The following is a 6,681-nucleotide window of genomic DNA, read 5'->3' on the forward strand; positions in this document are numbered from 1 at the left end:
ATGTAAGACATATTACTCAAAGTAAAACAAATAAATGAATAAAACTTACCTAAAATTCGAACAAAAACGGGTTTGCATACACACTCTGCCGTTTTCATATCAGTGATGCTTTCTTTTTTATATAAAACTAATTCCAGTGTTAGTCTTTCCAGTTTCACTGAACATTCGGTCTTTAAACACAATTTTCACATCACTTTTCAGGACAGGTTTCACATTCACATTACAGTTTTAGATTGGTACAATATTTCCATTGGAATAAATCAACAGGTGGTGTTCACCACCACCTTCATTCCTGACACACCCATGTGCCAAAAGACATCCTGGCACCTATTCATGCGACGTAGTCATCTGACCAATTGATCATTTCTTTCCGATTCAATGCTGTCACGTTACGATCCATGGAATGTGCTGACTCACTCCATCTTTTTCAGTTCAATGCTGCCACGTTGCGATTCATGGAATGTGCTGACTCTCTCCATCTTTTTAGAATCTTATGTAAAATGTAGACAAATAAAATCCGACTCGGAGGGAGTTTCTCACGATACTGCAATGACATGGCACTTTACAGAACTCATTATCCCTTACAGACACCGCTAGTACTTAGTGAAAAGAATTTCAATGATATTGCGAAAATATTTCATCTATAAAAAGATCTGACTGTCCTATCATTCACTCACATCACACGACATCAGGCAAGCATACACATTCGTGAAAAGCCTAGCCTTGTCTTCTGTCACATCGAGGATTCATCCGTTCTTGCATACAACAGAACGGTAAGCATTTTTACTGACTTTATTGATCAGTTTTGTCTGTTCTTTTTTTAAGTATAAGCTCGTGTTGCATGCGATATTATTCATTATTTGCAAATGATAATTCTATAACTTCCTGTATTACCTTGATCGTTTATGGGAAGAGTAAGACAAACACTATGCCCAATATAAATGAGCGTTATGCTGAGCATGAGACTTTTTATTAATTTTTTCCTCTCTCTACAGATCGTCAAGGGGTGTAACTTAGTCATTGATGAATAACCAATGGTTCCACACATTGTGTTTAGCCTAACAGTAGTGAGCCATGAGTAATTTCAGCACCTGCCCGGTGTTTGTTTGTGATCATTGTCACCAAACCTTTAGCCTTAAACATAATTTACTACGCCACCAAAGACATTGTGGTAGAGTAGGCACTTTATATTCTTGTCCATTGTGTCAGAAGACTTTCAACCGAAAAGATAATTTGAATCAGCATGCCAAATCTTGTCAGCAAAAAGTGGTCTATTGTCGTCAATGTCTGCATTGTTTTCAACATTTTCAAAATGATCCCGATTATCAAAACCATCACTGTGCATCAAAGAGGCTACTGGTCTCACTTGTCAAACATGTCACCAATCCTTTCCTACCTCAAAAGCATTAAGACTGCACAAAAGTCAATCAGGTCATGATATGATAGGACATGGTAAAGGCAGGGCTAAGAAAGCTAAAATGGCTACAGTGTCAGTGCCACCCCGATTCACCTCCTGTTTCCAATGCTCCTCCCGCTTCGTCCCGCCATCCTAGTCAACCCAAAGATCATTCAAAGCCATGTTCTAGTCAGGCTTTACATGGTGATGTTAGAGAGTATGATTTTGAAGGACAAACATCTACTGACGCATTAAATTTCTAGTCCGAGAACAGAGTAATGTCATTTCAACCCTTGAGTCAGAAATAGGTGAGAAAAAGGCAATTAAATGGGCTTTATGTTTGCACATTAAAATGGAGAAACCAAGCGAAGATACTCATTCAAATTATCACGAGGCCTACTTTAGGAGCAGCATGCAGATAGCCATGGAAGGTAGTGATTTGATTGAACAATATTTGGAAGCCATCAACCAAATGCTCCAAACACTAGATGACTATGAAGGAGTTCATTCAGGATTAAATGTTTCTGACATTGTCCTTTTGAAAATGACTGTGGTGAAGTTCGCTCCATTGAACGGTGGTACTTACATTCCACTTCCTCCAGCCCTGGCTAAACATGCACGCTGTATTTTAAATATTCAAAACAAAGACAATGATTTATGTTTTGCTCTCTCCATTCTTGCCAAATTGTACCCACCCTCGTCAAACAAGGAAAGAGAAACACATTACCTCCCTATTTGAATAGGCTTAATTTAGAAGGGTTTTCTTTTCCTATGACATTGAAACACATTCCTCGTTTTGAACAGCAACCAGTTGAGCATCAATGTGTACGGTTTTGAAGATGGTACCTTGTACCCTATGTACATCAGTAATGGAGTCGAACGTGGAGGAAAATAGGTGTGTAGATTTATTGTTATTGTCACAAGAAAGTCAACCAGATGATTTTGAGAAGTCTTGGGGTTAGAGGATCATGAGGAAGCCATGGACATAGACAAGGTACCCAACACACATTATTGTCTCATTACCAACTTGAACAGATTAGTGAGAAACAGAAAAGGTAACACAAACATGTGTTTTGTTTGTAGAAAATGCTTGTGGTCTTACTCATCTCAGGAAGGTTGGAAGCTCACAAACACTATTGTTTTAAGAAAGCGCAAAGAGTCATTTTACCTAAACCAGAGGAAGCAGTGTATGAATTCGGTTTAAGATCACAAAGCAAAACTGAAAGAGCCAAGTTTTTGATTGTAGCCGATTTTGAAAGCTTGTTAGTGACTGAAGATGATGATTCTTCACGTTTAAACCGTCATGTCCCATGCGGCTATGCCTACAAGGTGGTGTGTACCGATGAACAGTATTCCAAACCCATTCAAACCTATATAGGTGAAAACGCAGCAGAACATTTCATCAACAGCATTTTGGAAGAATATGATGCCATCATGAGCCTGTTTAATTCTGTCAAACCCATGCAACTCACTAACCAAGATAAAATTGTCATTGCTACTACAGAACATTGTGGGTTGTGTGGAAAGCTCTTAGGAACAGATAGAGTATTGGATCATGACCACTTGTCGGGAAGTTCCGTCAAGTCTTGCATAACAAATGCAATCTTAACTTTCAACTAAGAAAAAGGTGATTGTGATGTTTCACAATCTAGAACGATATGATGCTCATCTTTTGTTAGAAGTAGCACAACAGTTTGGTGATCGTGAGATCACAGTGATACCTCATACCACTGAGCAATTTCTGTCCTTCACAGTAGACCGTAGATTAGTGTTTTGGATTCCTACAAATTTTACAAAGTTCTTTGGATGCACTGACACAAAATCTGTTGAAAAAAGGTGCGGATTCTTTTGTATATTTGAAAGAACAATTTCCTCAGCATGTAGATTTGTTAACACGAAAACTACCATTTCCCTATGAACATATGGATTCCTGGGAAACGCTAAGCGAGACATGTTTGCCTTCAAAGGAAGCATTCTACAGTTCATTGACTGAGCAGGGTGTTAGTGAGGATGACTATGCATTTGCCCATCAGTTATGGCAAACATTTCAATGCCAATCCATGAGCGACTTCATGAGATTGTATGTGACAGTAGATGTGTTGCTGTTAACTGATGTTATTGAAACCTTTAGAACTGGTTGTTTAGCTGACTATGGACTTGACATTTGTCACTACTATTCCATGCCTGGTTTCTGTTTGGATGCTGCTATGAAAATCACAGGGGCTAAATTGGACCTATTCACAGATGTAGACACTTACAATTTTATTGAACATTCTATTCGTGGTGGCGTGTCTGTCATTGGTAAAAAATATGCAGAAAGCAACAATGAACATATGAGTGATTTTGCTCCAGAGAAAGACACGTCCACTCTACTCTACTTTGATGTGAACTCACTGTATGCTACTGTCATGTTACAACCGCTTCCTATAGGAAATTATCATTTCATTGAACCTGCAGAGTTCACCACCATAGACTGGACAAGCATCGAGGTAGGGGGAGAGTATGGGTACATTCTGGAAGTGGATTTGTTATATCCCAGTCATTTGCACCAAGTTCATGCTGCTTTCCCTATGGCTCCAACGCATGATGATATCCCATTTGACGAGTTATCCCCTACACACAAAGAGCTTCTCGCTCATTTTAACAATCGCCTCATAGATAAACTTCCAAAGAAATCATCCGGTAGAAAACTTTTTTGTACCTTGAAAGATCGTTCACATTATGTGGTTCATTTTAAAACTTTGCAGTTGTATTTGAAACATGGTTTAGTGTTGAATCGCATACACAGAGTGCTGAAGTTTAGCCAGGGTCCATGGTTAAAATCCTATGTGGAACTCAACTTGAAAAATCGCAAAAATGCAAAGGATGATTGTGACAAAGACCGTTACAAATTGATGAACAACTGTGTGTTTGGTCGTTTCTGTATGAATAAACGCAAACACATAAGTGTACACTTAGTGACACAGAGACCCAAACTTCAAAAACTGGCCTCAAAAAACCAATTTCAAACAGGTTAAAATTTATTCAGAAGACGTGGTTTCTGTTGAATTGGAAAATTTAAGTGTGCATTTAGATCAACCCATTGCTGTCGGTTTTAGCATTTTGGATTTGGCTAAATATGAAATTTATGACTTTTACTACAATGTGATGCAAAGGAATATGGACATGAACATTTAGATTTGCTCATGACGGACACTGACAGTCTCTTTATGCAAGTCCATGCTCCTCCACATAAACCCCTCCTGGACCCCTATGTGTTTATGAAACAGAATCTCCATTTATTTGACACTTCCAATTATGCTCCCAATGACCCAAAGGATCTCTATTCCGATCAAAACAGGAAGGTGACAGGCAAGATGAAGGATGAAGCAGGTGGAAACATCATACTTGAATTCTGTGGACTAAAAAGTAAAATGTATTCCTTCTTGATGAAAACGGATAAGGAACTTATTGAGAAAAAGACAGCCAAAGGTATTAAAAAAACAGTGATCAAGAAATTTCTCAGACATAAGATGTTTAAAGAGTGTCTTTTTGACAAAACAGCTGTGTCATGTTCTTTTCATCTCATTCGCTCTTTCAATAACGTCTTGTACACACAGAAACAAAACAAAGTGGCTCTGACCTCCATAGACAACAAGCGTTATGTACTAGAGGATGGCATTCATAGTGTACCTTATGGTTATTCATCAACTGAATAGTTACAACATCTGCAAGAAAATCTTCAAAACAAAGTGGCTTTGACCTCTATAGACAACAAGCGTTATGTGCTAGAGGATGGCATTCATAGTGTACCTTATGGTTATTCATCAACTGAATAGTTACAACATCTGCACGAAATATGGAATTTTACAAGTCCAAACAGGTAAGCTATATGATTATTATGAAATTTTTTTTTTTTTAATTGAAATTTAGAATCGTATTGAAATTTAGAATGTATAGTCATGTCATTATGTTTGTATTTTATAATACTAGACGTGTTTGATTTATTTATTTTCTATTTATTTTACAGGATGAGCAAACCAGCCTACATGTGTACAAGCTGCGATGGCTTTCTACCTGTTGACGCAAATGGTGAAGACCGATCGGGTCTCTTTACCTGCGTCTACTGTGGTACCAAATTAAAATATACGTATCATAGGTTCCTGAACCCTACTGGCAAATGTGTGGTCAGGAAGGCAAAACTGAACACAGCTCATGCCTGCACTTGTCGGAAGATTCATCATAATGACTACCAGAAGTCAAACTTGCTCTGGCTGAATGTATCCTATGTTTCACTGCAAGAGCAAAACATGAACACTATGAGAGGCTACTTCAAGACTACAAAGTGAACACTATGTGTGACTGCTTCAAGACTACAAAGTGAACACTATGTGTGACTACTTCAAGACCACAAGGAGAACAAACGTAACAATCACAATTGTGCTCACATTGTTTATTGTCACAAACTATACATAGAGTGTGTGGTTTCAATAAAACGATTCTAGTGTTCCTGATGACCTGAACCCAGGAACACCTTTGGCTGCTTTACGTTTAACAAATAAAACATTTCTATGTATCTGTGTTTTGTCTTTCTTTTTTTCTTCCAATACGTTTCATGAAATGTTTGGGCAAATGTAAACACTTTAATAGTTTAAGAAACTGTTTATAGCCCACTGGTGAACGCCTACTTCGCGGTGACAGGATAAAAAAACGAATCAAGTTGACAATGTTTGAGTTTTGCAGCACATTATTTTTGTTTCCTACAAGTTGTAAATGCTCATCTACACGTAATTGTCCTTTTTTAATGTTGTTTTTCACAAATAACCACATTGACATCAATTTCCCAATGGTTTTGGTAGAAGTAATGTCCTTGATTAACTGGTCGGGAACTTGAAACAGGAGTTCAGTCTTCTTGTTGCATACAGGATTATCAGCGGGTTGTTCCGAGTTAGCTATCCCCTTGTGAATCACCATCAACTATCTCATTCACTTTCTGTGGCTGAGCTGTCTGATGAGCTGTCTGATGAGCTGCCTGATGAGCTGTCTGTTCTTCTTCTTGTTTGGACATCAATCTCTGATAATTCTCTCTCGTCAGAAGAATCATGGGCTTGCTCATTTTGTACTGAGGACAAGTAGGCTTGGTAGTTCCTTATGCAAATAGGTAAAATTGAATGGCAGGCAGCGATGTGCTCACGTTTCCTGTGTCTGCTCACACTCTTACTGGCCAAGATTCGAATGACAGACTTATGACGAGACAGACGGTTTTTATCACCTTCTGTTAGTGGTATCTTTCCAACAAGGATATT

The 6,681-nt window shown here is 38.3% G+C and overlaps 1 long non-coding RNA gene across 1 annotated transcript; it reads left to right on the forward strand.

Annotated features, from left to right (window-relative positions):
- Positions 1-4,553: 4,553 nt before the first annotated feature.
- Positions 4,554-5,951, forward strand: LOC124265347. The gene is made up of 2 exons (XR_006895433.1): positions 4,554-5,258; positions 5,406-5,951. It is a non-coding gene; the product is annotated as an uncharacterized LOC124265347 (long non-coding RNA).
- Positions 5,952-6,681: the final 730 nt, after the last annotated feature.

Source organism: Haliotis rubra, unplaced genomic scaffold (genome assembly GCF_003918875.1).
Source record: "Haliotis rubra isolate DU_JTF1 unplaced genomic scaffold, ASM391887v1 Scf972, whole genome shotgun sequence".
In the NCBI taxonomy this organism is placed as follows: Eukaryota; Metazoa; Mollusca; class Gastropoda; order Lepetellida; family Haliotidae; genus Haliotis; species Haliotis rubra.